Here is a 14,053-nt window from a genome sequence, read left to right on the forward strand (position 1 = left end):
CACTCAGCCACAGGAAGGCAGATCCTTCTCAACCTTCTGTCTCTGACCCCAAATAGCACCACCCTCTATTGGGCAGCCACTGTATTACAGGTCCTTTGCTTTGCCTATTTTATCATTGACCTGCACAACAGTCTTCCAAGGTAGGTATGGTGGTGCACATTCTACAGATGAAGAAACTGAGCTCAGCAAATTTAAATGCATTTAGTAACTTGTTTACATTTATATTAAACAGCTTAAGTTGGAGAATTAAAGTCAAAACTGAAGTTTATCTGTTTGTAAAGATGTATGCTTTTCAGTATGCCATGTCTCCCAGTGAGAGTGTAACAATAGTTGTTAGATTTATAGCTTGTCCTGGATCTGCCTCTCACAAGTCCCATGTCTTAGGTAATTTGGCTTATTACTCAAGCCTAGGTTTCTTTATCTGTAAAATGGCAGTAGCAAGACCAACCCATGGGGATGTTGTAAGTATTAAGTTAGAAAGCACATAGTAAGTGATTAATGATAGCTGTTCGTATTTTGTCTTTTGGTGCTTTCCATCTCCCGAGGGGTTGCTGGAGGTCTGCTTCTTTCTCTGAAGGCCAGCAGGGGTCAGTAGAGACCATAAAGGATATGACCAAATCAGGGCTATATACTTATACACTACCAGCTGATGTCCACCTCACAGTCTAGGAATCTTTGAATCAGATCCTGGTGCTCTCTAACTCTGAATCTCATAAGAAAAAAACGCTGATATTTTTAGACAGTAACAAATACAAATACAAAACCACCACAATAGTAAACCCTAGTGTTTGCATAAGGCTGAGATTAGATGGTTTTATATTATACACGAAGGCAATCACAGTTGGCTCATGTTAATGGTTTCATTAACCTCATGAGGATGTTAACATCATTAGGAAAACAGAAGGAGAATACTTCAAACTCCTCCATTAGACCCAATTAGCAGAGCGCTGCAGCACAAAGTAGGTCCAAGCATGCCTGTCTGTGCTCACGGTTGCAGCTGCTATGATCCCCATTAGATTGTCACTTGCCAGAGTCATTAAAGCAACCTCATTTGTGGTATGGAGACATCATTCCCCAAATAGATTGCTTTCAAGAAATGACTATTGGCCCTAACTGGTTTGGCTCAATGGATAGAGCGTCGGCCTGTGGACTAAAGGTTCCCAGGTTTGATTCTGGTCAAGGGCATGTACCTTGGCTGTGGGCACATCCCCAGTAGGGGGAGTGCAGGAGGCAGCTGATCGATTATTCTCTCTTATCGATGTTTCTAACTCTCTATCCCTCTCCCTTCCTCTCTGTAAAAACTCAATAAAAAATACATATTTTTTAAAAAGAAATGAATATTGGTAAGTAATAATGATGACAAATTAACACAAGATGCTAAAGTAAATACAAATGCAGACTGTATCCAACATTGATAGATGGAATGCAGGTGGTATATCTTAGTTGCAGTTGCTTTGAAATATTATCTTATGTTTCTTTCTTCATTTTTACAACATCTATGAGATCCGCATTATTTTTATTTTTACTCTTGGTTTTTCTGGCTTGCTCTCACTTGCTGTCATGTGCCCCTGCAAAGTCCTCTGTGTTTCTCTGGTAGTTCTCAAAGGTGGCAGTGGTGTGGGAGCTCACATGTATTATGAATAGATATAACTGGTTTCCACGTGGCATGTGTAGCTTAATTCCCCTTCTGGTCTCATGTCCTCATAGGCAGGGATCAGTTCCTCCCACTGGCCATGGTTCCCTGTGCTCTGTAATGTGGCTGCTGCTTTTCACTGGCTATTCCTATAGGTGCTCTCCAACTCTAGAGGTGTCACACTTGTGGTGCTTTATGCCCAAGTGTGTGTGTGTGTATGTATGTGCGTATGAAGGTTATGCCTTTCCTTTTCTTAAAAAGATCACATTCTTTTAGACAATCTCAGCACAGTACAAAGGGGCCCCTGGATTCTTTATGAACAGAGACATCTTTTGGTACACCCTACCAATTCTCATCCTTCCAGATTGAGTTTAGATATCCTGTTCTCCAGGGAGTCTTCTCCAAATCCCAGGTTGTGTGTGAGAATCCTCCACCCCTTTGGTCCCAAAGCACCCTGCTTATTGCCAAAGTGTAGTGAGTACCCCTTATTCACCTTTGTACCCCTAGCACTAGACAGTGCCTGTCCCATAGTGCGTGCTAAATCCATGTTCATGAAATGAACCTAATCTCCTCTTTGGATTTTTTTAGAGATTGCTCCTGTTCCTGTCCCTTACACCCCTTTAACTTGCTCTAATCATCTCTGTCTGCTGCCTGCCTTCTTAGATATATCACCTTGAATGCCTCTTTTTTCCTAGGTCTCTGAATTACTGGTCTGGTTTTGAACGGAGCACCAATTTTTTTTTTTTTACATTTACCTTTTGATAAAGAGATCTTAAGCACATTGCCTTACTTACATAGTACTGGAAAACTCGAAGGGTCAGACCAAAACCCAGCCTGATGTAAGCTCCTCGATCGCTGCTGCCTTCATAATAATTAGAAGCAGAAAATACACTAATAACCTTCCCATCATGTCAAATTCCATACCCTTCAGACTTATGTTCATGAAACCTAATGAGCATCTTCCACTGGCATTTATTGAGAAATATAGTAAGTATTGGGAGGTAATATCTGGTCCAAAATAGCAGCCCCCCTTCTCAACATGTGTTTGGATACAGCCTCTTTTGCCTTTGGGATCACGCCACACAATATTGAAAACCTGTTCCCACCACTCGTGCTTTGTTAACGGTTCAGAAAGGGATCCATCTGTTCTGACTCCCTGAGGTATATCTACTTTATTTCTCTTCAGGTCTGCCGGGAGCCGGTCCATCCTTGCTGTTTCAAGGGACCTGGCATATATGGCATACTGTTCTTTTTTTTTTTTTTTTTTTTTTTAATTAAATCTTTATTGTTCAGATTATTACATTTGTTCCTCTTTTTTCCCCCCCATAACTCCCCTCCTCCCAGTTCCCACCCCACCCTCCGCCCTCACTCCCCACCCACTGTCCTCATCCATAGGTGCACGATTTTTGTCCAGTCTCTTCCCGCATCTCCCACACCCCTTTCCCCCCCAAGAATAGTCAGTCCATTCCCTTTCTATGTCCCTGATTCTATTATAATCACCAGTTCATTCTGTTCATCGGATTATTTATTCACTTGATTCTTAGATTCACTTGTTGATAGATGCATATTTGTTGTTCATAATTTGTATCTTTACCTTTTTCTTCCTCTTCCTCTTCTTAAAGGATACCTTTCAGCATTTCATATAATCCTGGTTTGGTGGTGATGAACTCCTTTAGCTTTTCCTTATCTGTGAAGCTCTTTATCTGACCTTCAATTCTGAATGATAGCTTTGCTGGATAAAGTAATCGTGGTTGTAGGTTCTTGGTATTCATCACTTTGAATATTTCTTGCCATTCCCTTCTGGCCTGCAAAGTTTCTGTTGAGAAATCAGCTGACAGTCGTATGGGTATTCCCTTGTAGGTAACTGAGTTTCTTTCTCTTGCTGTTTTTAAGATTCTCTCTTTATCTTTTGCTCTTGGCATTTTAATTATGATGTGTCTTGGTGTGGTCCTCTTTGGATTCCTTTTGTTTGGGGTTCTCCGCGCTTCTTGGACCTGTAAGTCCATTTCTTTCACCAGGTGAGGGAAGTTTTCTGTCATTATTTCTTCAAATAGGTTTTCAATATCTTGCTCTCTCTCATCTTCTGGCACCCCTATAATTCTGATGTTGGTACGCCTGAAGCTGTCCCAGAGGCTCCTTACACTATCCTCGCATTTTTGGATTCTTTTTTCATTTTGCTTTTCCGCTTGGGTGTTTTTTGCTTCCTCGCATTTCAAATCATTGACTTGATTCTTGCGCTCCTCTGTTCTGCTGTTGGGAGTCTGTATAATATTCTTTATTTCAGTCAGTGTATGCTTAATTTCTAGTTGGTTCTCCAATATAACATCGAGGGTCTCATTAGTTTTCTTGTAGATCTCATTAAGTTTATCGGCGGCTTCTAAACAGTTCTTGAGAGACCTTAAAAGTGTGGTTCTGAACTCTAGATCTTCCATTGACAATTTTGTCCTGTTTCTTTGTCTCCGCATTTTGTTATGCTTCCTTGGTGCACCCCCTAGTGGTCTTTGTTTGTGGTTTTATAGTTAAATCTTGATTGTTGTAGCTAATTCCAGGGAGGGTTTGACCTCCAGGCCAAGTGGCTATGAGAATCAGCTGTGTCAGCAGTGAGAGAACTTCTGTCCTCTAGGGAGGTGCTAATCTGGCGTTTGCCTGAGGCTATCCGGCAAATGCCTCTGTGCAGGGCTTGGGCGGGGCGGGTCGCACAGGATCAACAGGGTGGGCCAGAGAGAGCAGTTATGGCGGCTCTCAGTCCTGTCCCCAGGGGCTCTGCCTCTCTGAGTCCCAGCACCCGCTGCAAAGCTCGGAGAGAAAGCTGCACTCGCTCTGACCGAAACCAGGCAGTCCCGCTTCTCCTGTTTGCGTCTGGGTCCCTAAAGACTCGCCCGGATCTGGAGCTCAGAGTCTGCGACTCCCTCCCGATTGAAAACGCCAACCTCGCCCTCCGCAGCCAGCCCGCTCCGCGCGCGCACTCCGCACCTCAGAATTTGACTTCAGCACTGCGCCTCCTCTGAGTGTCCGTATGCGTTTCTCTTTCCTCCTAGTTGTAGGACTTCCACTCAGCCAGCGTTCCAGTGGTTTTGGGTGATGTCCGTTCCGTCTTTTAGTTTCACTTTTGAAGTAGTTGTTCAAAGCAGCAAAGTCCGGCGTTAACCTATGCCGCCATCTTGGTTCTCCGGCATACTGTTCTTAATATGTTTGCGCACCTTCTTGGCACTATGTGTTTTAACCAAGGTCACCTCTCTGAGAAAGGTTGTTTCCCCAGGTAGGGATTTTCCTCTGAAGTTAGGGAGGGAATAAAACCCCTTAACTAAGTGCCAGGCGGGTAATTAATCACTTTAACTACAAACAATCATGCTTAAGCTACATAATCTTTACTCCCTGGAATGGAGATAAGAAATGCCCTAACCTTTGGAATAGAGATTGATAGGATTGGAATCAACTGGTATAAATACAGATGTAACAAGACAACAGGAGACAGAACCTAGACACAGAACCTACACACAGAACCTACACAGAACCTAGAGACAGAAGAACTTCGCTGGAGAGAACATGGCAAAAGATCCTGGACAGAAACTGGAGACAGAACCTAGCGAGAGAACATGGCAAAAGATCCTGGACAGAAGCTGGCCAAAGAACCTAGAGACAGAACCTGGCCACAGAACCTGGATAGAACATGGCTAGAGAACCTGACTAGAACCTGGTGACTGAACCTGAAATGGAGAACCTGGACAGAACCTGGCTGAAGAACCTAGCGAGGGAACAAGGCTACAGAACCTGGCTGGAGAACCTAGCAAGAGAACATGGACACAGAACCTGGCTGGAGATCCTAACCAGAACTTCGCTGTAGATCCTGACCAGAACTTGGCTAGAGATCCTGGCTAGGCTGCTGATCAACTGAACGCTGTCTCCGTGTCATTCTTTCTTCGCCGACTCCGTCCACACCTTTGGGGACCCCTGGACCTGCTGGGGTTGGACCCTAGCACAGGTCAGTATCCTGGTCTCCATCTATTGGAATTAGTGACATCAGTACATATTTCATTTTAGTTTCTTTCTAGATGGTGAAGTAAATTCAAATCTTTGGAGTTTAATACCCAATCATGTGTGACCAAGACTTCATTGTCAATGATTGTATGAATTGGGAACCAGGCATAGACTTCTTCCAAGATTTATAACACCCCCACCCCCATGTAGCTTATATTTATGTACGACTTCTTTTGTGAAGCTGAATCTCATATTTGTCAAAAAGTCTTGATGGTTCCCTCTGTTCAAGTCCAGGTCACCAGGATAGACAAGAAAAGTCACAAACAGGATCATTAGGATTTCATGAAGTTTGTCCTCCATCTAAAAAATCACCATTAAAAGCATACGGATTCCTCCCTGAGGGGAGACTGTTCTTGTAGGAGATGAAACAGAGATACTCTAGTTTCCCATGTAGATCATCACAGATTGCTAACTGTTTAGAGGGGCAAGTTTTTTTTTTTAATTAATTTTTTTAAATTATAGTTTATATTCAGTGTTGTACTCTATTAGTTTCAGATGTATAGCAAAGAGGTTAGAAAATAATATGCTTGACAGAGAGGTCACCCCTGCTGCTTCAGGTACCCACCAGGCCCCATTCATATTTATCACAATCTTACTGACTATAATCCCTATGCTATAATCTCCATCTCTGTGGCTGTTCTGTAACTACCAATTTGTAATGCATAATCCTTTCACCTTTTTCACCCAGCTCCTAACCCACCTCCCTCTGACAACTTTTAGTATTTCTCTGTATCTAGGAGTCTGTTTCTAGTTTGTTTTTTTATTTTGTTCATTAGATTCCACATGTAAGTGAAATCACATGGTATTTGTCTTTTTCTGTCTTATTTCACTCAGCATAATACCCTCTAGGTTCATCATTGCTGTCCCAAAAGGTAAGATTTCATTCCTTTATACAGCTGAGTAGTAGTTCACTGTGTATAGGTACCACAGCTATTTTTATCTCCTCATTTATTGATGGGCACTTGGGTTGCTTCCATATTTTTGCTATTGTAAATAATGCTGCAATGAATAGAGGGGTGCAAATATCCTTTTGAATTAGTGTTTCAGGTTTCTTTGCTTTTATTTTCAGAAGTGGAATTACTGGGTCATAAAGCAATTCCATTATTTATTTTTTGAGGAACCGCCACACTCTTTTCCATAGTGGTTGTACCAATCTGCATTCTGGAGGGATATGTTTTATGTGAGTAAAATTCAGCATTTGTTTTAGGACTTTCTTGGTTTCCAATAGCATTTCTAAGACATAATAAGCATGAAGAATCTTTGTTCCTTGAAGGACTCAATAAGTAAATCAGTATCAGTAGATGTGAGTAACTGAAATTACAGCCTAGGGCCACTATAGGAGTCTGGGATACCTATCAGCCCCACGTAGTCCTGTCTGTTCTTGTTTTCCTGGTGTAACTAAACAGCAGACTTACTAATTCTGAATCTTTCTCACTTTTATTGGGTAGTTTTCCAACATGAAGGAAAAGAAGCTGGAGAGCTGCAGTTGGGCTTGTTCACTGGCATATTTGCTGGACTGGAAGATGGTGAGTGCATAGTGTTGTCTTATCTTCAACCGAGTGCTGTAACCTTGGTGCCAGTTCTGGATGATTAATGCAGATCTTAGTGCATTCTCAGATTTCTTGCTTTTTGTTGAAGATGAAGCCCACGTCTTCTAGATTTTGTACATTCAAAAAAGCTTCAATTTCTTATTCCAAGATGGTTTGAAGAATGCTTCCCTTATGCCTGGCTGGCATGGCTCAGTGGTTGAGCATCAACCTACAAATCAGGAGGGCACAGTTTGATTCTGGTCAGGGCATATGCCATAGTTGCAGGCTTGATCCCCAGGAGGGAATGTGCAGGAGGCAACTGATTAATGATTCTCTCTCATCATTGATTTCTCCCTCTCCATTTTTCTCTGAAATAAATAATAATAAAAAAAAGAATGCCTCCCTTTATGTTGTCCCAACATTTTGGATGCTTAGAACATTTAACATGTTGTCTGGCCTCATAAACATTTTTAAAAAGTGTATTGACACTATTGTTAACTATAGGCATGATATTGTAAAGCAGATCTCTAGAACTTATCTTGTATAACTGAAACTTTATACCCATTGAATATCTCAATTTTCCCCTCCTCTCAGCCCCTGACAACCACAATTCTACATCTATGAGATTATTTTAGATACCTCATATCAGGGCAGTATATCTTTATAAGGGCATATTTATATTTGATGAGAATCAATTTGTTGCAGTTATTTGAACTTACATGACAAATTAATTTGTGTGTAACTAAAATCCAACAATTCTGAGCCCATCATTGCCTATTTCCATTATTTAAGTCCCATATGGTCAAAGTCATAGTTATTTTACATAGTTTTGAGCAATGTTCATTAAAGAGCTAATTCTTGGTTGAGTACATGCTGAGTATTAGATTACTTATATCAATATTTTCATGAGATAATATTGTTTATAGATAGAGAAATGAGGTTCAGAGAGATTAAATAATGTGTTGAAGGTCACACAGCTACCAAGTGTATCAGCTGGAACACATACCCGGGCTAGCTCACTCCAAGGCAAGAACCAAAGCTCTTACCACCCAAATCTATGTTGCTGGAAGTTGAGTTATTGGCATAGAAGGCTCTTAATTACATGTGCAGAAAATAAACTGGCAGACATTAGGCAGGTGTGGCCATAAACACTGCTTTGTTTCGGTGGATTTAATTGTCTCCTGCTACGGCTTGATTGGCTACGAACACACTGATAGAAAGTAATCAAGGAGCTGAATGCTTCATAGGGCCTCCACCAGGCCAGCAGAGAAGTGAATGTGCCCTTTGTTTTTAATAGGCCAAGTATTTCTCTCTTGTTCCCTAGGAGGCCATTGGAAGAGACATGCTGATAGCTCCCCTTGGGGCATTAACCGGAATCAGATTAGTGAAGTGAAGCTTAACTTGGTCATTGTATTCCCAGTTCACAAAAAAACAGGAAATGAATGGTAGTGGGAACAGACATATTTTAGAATTCATCAAACCTTACAAATTGTATTATTGCAATATATTCATTATAGTAATTACTTCATGGGCCTAGTAATATAAAAGTATCACTTCAGATAAATTCCCATTTTTCTGCTGTGGTTCTTTTAAGGCAAGTCTTTTCTAGTATAATGAATATATTAATAACCAACATGGACCCCTCCCCTTGCCTAGATTACTGATTCCTCAGTGACAGAGTTCCATGATCTACGTTTAGTTTGTGCCTTATAGGTGATAAGCGCAGCTTCCCTGTCTGTGGGGCATGGATGACCTCTATGAAAGTGAAGTGTGCCCACCCTCGTGAACTCTGGCCATATGTTTTGAGTGTCTTATAATCATGATGTAATTTTCAAGACATCATTTGAGGAGTCAAAGAAAGAAATAATAACTATCCCATATGCTCTTTTAACATTTTTTCCCCCTGAGATAAAGTAAGAGAGGTTGAAAATATCTTAAATCAGAAAAGAAACTTATGGGCAATAAGAATCCCTGGTTTGGGGATACTTCCATTCTGGGGGTTTAGAGTTGTTTCATGGAGGATCAAAGTGCAACTCTAAGTAAACTTCTAAGGTTCCACGTAAACAGAGGCCTGAAAAGAGGAACAAGACAGGCTTTTAGTGTTTCAGTGCACTGTGTTTTTCTCAAAATCCACTAAATTACGAATTTAATGAAGTTTTTCAGATACTTAGGAAATCAAATGAGAGTTGTGTATTTTCAGTTGAATTATGCAGCTTGACTATTGACATGTACAATACTTAATTTATTGCTGCTTACACAGTTATGGACAATCATTGTAAATGCGCAATGAATTTGGCTGCATTTTCAAAGCAATAGCCTCACCTGGGAATATGAACAATAAATGGATGTGGCAGCTCTCCAAAGGGAAGAAACTTTTTTCATGGATATCGCATTTGATATCATAACTATATATAACTATTTAGTTGAGCAACAATATGTTTTTATCTTCAGAGCTGTCATTATATTCCTGGCCTGTGCTAGAATCTGTGGTTTCTGAAATAAATAATAGTCCTTTGATTTTAAAAAAGCCCATAGTCCTTTATTGTGTGTACCCTGAGAAAGAAGATACCTACTATGAAGTGCTTCTGGTGGCTAATTGGGTTCAAATTTAAAAAGCAGAACCCAGCAGTCATTTCTATATAGGGGCATCTCATGTAAACTGTACTGCACAGAAGAATCTGTACTGAACTGCCTGCCTGTACTGTGTTCCTGTCTTCTGAGCCAGCCCTTATAAAGGAGTTCCTGGAATCCTATTTTAACTAAGAGAACTGAGGCTTTCCCCATCTAATTGGAACTACACAACTTCAACCAATCAGAGTAACTCCATTCTGACCAATCAGGACAGTGCCTTTTTAAGCAATCACACTGTATATTTGGAGTCCTCATTTGCATGAGGACAGACCAATCAGGAGTCAGGGGTAGGGACATTTTTTCTATATAAACCAGCTCCCCGCTGGCTTGGGGAGCACACTTTCCCTTTCCACTGAAGATTTAAGACTATGTTTTCCTGACTGAGCTGAAAGATGTCTTGCTAGTGCATAATGGAACAGACCAGCCCAGACCAGCACAGTGCCAAGCAGACCAGCATGGAGCAGGGCCTGGCCTCAAGGCCACCTAGACCAAGGCCACCTCCATAGCTAAGCTGTTTGCACAGTCTTTGCACTGAATAAAGTCTCCTTCTTCACCACACCATAAGTTGAGGATTCTTGTTGGTGCTAAATTGGTGCCAACAACCATTGGTTGAAGATTAGAAGGTTGAACTATTTATCTTTAATAAGTTGAATTGTGTCTTATATCTGTTATCATATCCAATGAATTAAGGTTCTGTATGATAAATTATTTTGTAAAGAAAATATTATTTTTGTAAAAATAAGTTACTACAAATTGATCTTTTTGTATTCTTTTTCCTTATGTGGGGGCCTATCTCAACATATCTACCTCTTAAAACAGATGTTTCAGATAATAAGATGGGGGGACTTCAGGCTTTGTGAGCCTCCTATCTTCTGGCTACTTATTTCCCACTTCCCCTCCCTCTCAATCCTCCACTTTAGGGCTGCTTCCCTTACTGGTTCTCACAGGGCTTGTTCTCACCTTCCTTAATAATTTGATCAGTATGTCTCTTTCACCCAGAATTTATTTACTCTGATAATACAATCTTTCATTGATTTTTAGGGTTTAGTCCAACTTCTTCCTTCTTAAAGCTTGCCATACCCTTATCCAGAATTTCCTTTTATTCATTGAATTCTGGGAATAATGCCAGACCAATTAGCACTTTGTCAGTTTCTAGTGTTATAGTAATATTAATGATAACAAAAACAAGAACAACTTCGATTAAGTGCTTAGTGGGTTCCAATGTTACAACCACCTAACACACAGGCACTATTATTATCTTCATTTTATGAGAACATTAAAGCCCAGGGGACTTTAGTAACTGAATCATGGCCACAGAGCTGGATAGTGGTGGGGCTAGGAGTCAAACCTAGACTATTGGACTCCCAAGCCTGAGCTCCTATTCACTGGTGTTTCTCGGTGTATCCTTCTGGCCCATTGCATTAGTTAGAGTCACCTATGTGGGTGCTGTTAAAAAATGCAGATTGCCGAAACCACCCCCGATCTACTGTCGTGGAATCCTTGAGTCTAGATGTGGAGCCTGGGAATCTGCATCCTCAACATGCTTTCCAAGTGATTCTTATAAACTGTATTTTGAGAATTATTGCACACACTTTGCTGACTTTTCATTTTTATATTCACCTCTCTAATCAGACTGCAAACATTTTGAGGTCAGGGATTGTTATCAACTACATTCGGAATCCTAAAATTCCCAAAGTCTGCAATAGACATTTAGACATTTACTACCTGCCTGCTCAATACTTGCATTTTTGATGTAGGCAGCAAAATTAAATCTATTCATTAACAGTGGGAAAGATTCAATATGATGGAGCTTCCAATCAAAGCTTCTGGTAATAATGGAAGGCCCCACAGAGTTAGAACCCAGAGTTAGGACACCGTCTCATGAATACTCTAGGTTCTGACTGACACTCACTGCATCTTAATTTCCTGCTTCAGTTTGCCTGCCTTTAAAATTGAGGAGATTTTAATAATAAAGGAATAGAGATATTGGTCAGAGTTAATTATAACTAGAATATAGAATTTTAAAAGTGATAAGACTAACATACCACCTAGAAATTTAAGATAAATGAAATTAGCTCATTCTTGGAGTGAGATAATACAGGGTCCAGAAAAGCACTCTTACAATCCATTGTAACAAAACTTCCATATTAATTTAATTTAATAGATATTAAGGGGCCACACCAAACTGTCCTATATATTCTGAGGGTCTTGGCAATTGTTGGACAAGCCACTAGAAGTCTATCATTGTTGTGTAGTGACAAGGTCTTCTTGCCCACACCATCCTGTCCATTATTTAGATATCTTCCAATTCAGTCTCATAGTTTTAGAGATGAACTATGTAATCTCCCAAGGTCAAGCCAGATTTTTAATCCAGATCTTATTCCAGATTCAGTGTTCTCCCACTACTTCATACTGCTTCCTTTGTAACATGTCACTGAACATATGAGCAAGAGAATAGCCTAGGTAACATGCAAATAAGGCCAATAACAGAAAAGAGACTTATTATATGCCTCATTTGTTTTTGCTAACCAATCTCTTATGTGGTATCAGCTCCCAAAGGACCATGATTATTGAATTAGTTATTTAAATTTTATCCATTTACACTCAAAATTATGAAATATGACCCTTTATTTTTAATCTGAATGCTAAGTATATCACTAGGCACTTGTTACCATTAAACTTGAACAATTGGCTAATGTACAATTAATAATTTAAACCTTGTGGAATCCTGTGGGTTACTCCCCTACCTAAATGTGTTGCTAATTCTAATCAAAATTTTGTATAAGGAATAGTATTGGAAACAACAACAAATGGAAAATGTGAACATCATCCACGTACTCTGTTGAGGATGGAAAATGCCTAATATTTATTTAGAGATTGAATGAACTGAGGATAGAGGTTTTGCCATGACATATCTGTCTGTTACTTGCCTGTAAATGTTTATAGATATGTCCATAGAAATTTATTTATTATATTTAGATATTCAGTTAGGTATTACTGACAGGGGAGTTTAAACGTTATAAAAATACATAATTAAGTAGTTTCTTAAGCATCTATGTATTCCAAAAAGCTTCTCTTCTCTTAGAGAAATCTTAGGATGAGTTAGCCAGTGTACACGCATTGCTGAAGCCCATCCAAATGGAAGATGAATTCGGCAGCCTCATTCCTTTAATGGCCTCCTGCCTGAAATAAAACTGGTGAGCAAACAGTACTTATCGTAGTGATGTTACCCTTTCATATCACAGAGTGACCGCGTAGTGTCATAAACAGTCCAAAAGTGCTGACTTTTAAAGGCAGTTGATTTTTTTTACTTGCTACTGTTTTATAGCTTTGCATAAAATGCTAATGCCACGACATTTGTAGAACTATTAAATCATTTTAACGAAAGAGTAACAGTTATATAACTAATTCATTGGAGTGTATTTCCCTTGCAGAATTCTTTAGTAGATGATTGTAATGGGAAGGAGGTTGTTTTTTTTTTTTAGCTCCATAATTTTGTTCTCACATGCAACCAAATCCCATTATTTTAGTGTAGTTTGTCCCTAAGTCTAATGGAGCCAAATCTATTGACAATTTGTTGTCCCAAATCTGGGCTCATTTGCCTCATGGTCCCCAGTTAATTTGATCTATAATCTAGGCAAGCCAAGCCTGCTTTTATTGAGAAATATGGCGTTCTGCTTCCCTTTTAAAGGTTTAGGGGTCAATATATAGTCGTGCATTTTCATTTACTGAAAAATGAGCTCAATTGCCATAACACTCAATCAAGGAAAATATTTGGGCTTTAACAATTATCTTGTGATCACATAAAAAGACAGCTGGGATTGATTCTTATCCTGGGGCCCCATTCAGCATATGCTGTCAGACCAGGGCCTCTGTAAGAGGAAATGGCTGAAAATTCTTGGAGACATTAAGCACTGTGAACAGCAGAATCAGATCTGCACTCCCAAATAGATCGCCACTGTACAAACTGCAGCTTTCTCCTGGAGGAGAAATGATTCTTGTCTCTCTCTATCTGCGTTCTCTCTGTCTTTCCAGACAAAAGTCCCGTCCCCATTTATAAATAATTCTTGAACAAAAATTTTCTTTCAGAAAATTGCATTTTCCGATACCCTCAAATGCTTGGGAATCGCAGAGAATTAGCTTCATTGTCAACATATTTTTTACCCCTCATAAACACATATGTTTTCTTGTGAAATGTGGGCGCCTGAATTTACTTCGCTTA

The 14,053-nt window shown here is 39.9% G+C and overlaps 1 pseudogene across 1 annotated transcript in view; it reads right to left on the minus strand.

Annotated features, from left to right (window-relative positions):
• The window catches only part of LOC308527734 (serine/threonine-protein phosphatase with EF-hands 1-like), a 101,330-nt pseudogene that overhangs the window by 26,426 nt on the left and 60,851 nt on the right, over nt 1-14,053 (minus strand). The window contains exon 2 of the transcript in view: nt 6,822-7,358. The product of the transcript in view is annotated as a serine/threonine-protein phosphatase with EF-hands 1-like (transcript). The remainder of the gene's footprint in view (nt 1-6,821; nt 7,359-14,053) is intronic.

The sequence above is a fragment of the Myotis nattereri genome, assembly GCF_964212035.1.
Source record: "Myotis nattereri genome assembly, chromosome: 12".
NCBI lineage: Eukaryota > Metazoa > Chordata > Mammalia > Chiroptera > Vespertilionidae > Myotis > Myotis nattereri.